This window comes from Azolla caroliniana, unplaced genomic scaffold (assembly GCF_043228905.1).
Source record: "Azolla caroliniana isolate FFs.n. ecotype wild unplaced genomic scaffold, voAzoCaro1.0.p SCAF_188, whole genome shotgun sequence".
Taxonomy (NCBI): Eukaryota; Viridiplantae; Streptophyta; class Polypodiopsida; order Salviniales; family Salviniaceae; genus Azolla; species Azolla caroliniana.
In genome coordinates, this window is record NW_028230623.1 from 44201 (window position 1) to 46410 (window position 2210).

Genomic DNA, 2210 nt, shown 5'->3' on the forward strand with positions numbered 1-2210 from the left:
GTCATCTTTGCCACTTGGGCAAATGTCTCTTTGTAGTCAACTCCATGTGTTTGTGCATATCCTTTCGCTACGAGTCGAGCTTTGTAGCAGTTTATGGAGTCCTCGGCGTTATACTTCACCTTGTAAATCCATCTGCAACCGATCGCCTTCTTGTATGGTGAGTGGGTAATGAGATCCCATGTTTCGTTCTTGCAAAGTGCCCGCATCTCCTTGTTCATTGCCCCGACCCATCGCGGGTCCTTCACGGCTTCGGAAAAGGTTTCTGGCTCCCTTACTGTCGCTACCTTCATCATAAAGGCGTAATGGTACGCCATATAATCGTTGAAGCCAAATCGGCTTACGGGGTTCATTTCACGGGTGGATCGGCAGAGCTTCTCGTTTGCGGATACTAAGGCTTTCTTCGCTCCATTTGTCCGGATGTCAAGGCCTTCAAACTCACTATCAAGGGAGTAAGTCGATTCGTTGCCGTTGAAGTGATCGTCTTCATACTCCGGCATTTTCGCCTTCCCTTTGTCCAGCTTCGGACTTAGCCAAGATGTGCTTTGATCGCTTGGAGGCTCTTGTGGCCCACTAAGCCTTGTCGTAATCGGGCTTTCTTCAAACATGCACGTGAGCCGATCTTCAGCTTCTATCTCTATTTTGACGTATTCCGGGACGAGCGGAATCGGAGTCGAAGTTGTCTCTGGTGCGTACCAAGATGCGGACTCGTCGAAAACGATGTCTCGACTTACTCGAGATTTTCGAGTTGAGGGGTTATAGCACTTGTATCCCTTTTGCTCCAATGAGTATCCTACGAGGATACATTTCTCCGACTTTGGGTCGAGCTTTTGTCGCTTCTCGTTGGGGATGTGCACGTACGCAATGGAGCCGAATATCCGAACATGTGATAGGTCCAGCTTCTTTCCGAAAAAATTCTCGTGCGGAGTAAGTTCATGCACACCCAATGTCAAACACTGATTCAAGAGGTATACGGCCATGTTAGCCGATTCTACCCAGTACAACTTCGGCAGGTGCTTTTCGTTCATCATGGCCTGTGCTACTTTGAGGATGTGCCGATTCTTTCGTTCGGTAACTCCGTTTTGTTGTGGCGTATGTCAACACGAAAACTCTCGCCGAATTCCTTATTTCCGTAGAAAAGCCGAAAATTCGTCGAAGAAGTACTCCTTGCCTCCATCCGACCGAAGACATCATACAAGTCGGCCCGTGGCTTTCTCAACTTCATTCTTAAATTTTTGGAAGTGTTTGAACAGTTCGCTCTTTTGCCGCATGGGGTAGATCCAGGTGTGCCTAGAGAAGTCGTCGATGAAGGCCACGTAGTATTGGCATCTACCGAATGTAACCGTCTGAGCCGGACCCCATGCATCGGAATGAATTACGTCGAGTACGCCTTCATTCACGTTCCGCTCCTTCGGAAATGGGTGCCAATGTTGCTTGCCGAATTGGCAAGCGACACACACACCTTCAATCTCTTTCTCCTTGAATGTTGGTAGCCCGATGAAGACTCCTTTCGATTGCATTGTCTTGAGCTTTTGGAGGTTGATATGGCCAATCCGCTTGTGCCATGACTCTATGTCGGAATTGGCTTTCTTGCCCTTTGCGAACATGGCCAATTTCATCTCGTGCGAGTCGAGAATGAACATTTGGCCCTCTCTTCATCCGCGAATGATGAGTTAGCCCTCTTTTTCGATGAAGCAACCGCCTTGATTAAATCGTACTTGCATCCCTTTCTCAACAATTTGGCCAACGGAGACCAAATTCTTCGTAATGGTTGGTACATGCAAGACATTCTTAATAAAAGTTTGGTTACCTTCTTTGCCGAATGGGACATTGCCGATGTGTCGAATCGGATGCATAGTGTCGTCTCCGGTTTCGACATAGCCAGGTCGTTCCGGCTCTCAAAGTTCTCAGAACCATTCTTGATGAGACGCCATATGGTTTGAGGCACCGGAGTTGACGAACCATACGTCTTCCGGGCCGGAGGCACTAGTTGAAGTAGAAGCCGACATAGAATTTGCCCTATGTCTCATCACGAACATTCCACCACGATCGTCATAGTCGGAGTTGGTCGCGTAATTCGTGAGTTCTCGACTAGTGGAAGCCGATTCACGCATCTTCTTACGGCACTCATCTTCATGGTGACTGATTTTTCCGCAATATCCACATTTGACCGAGTTTTGTCGGCTTGGACCAGAATGGAAGGTCCCCCTTCT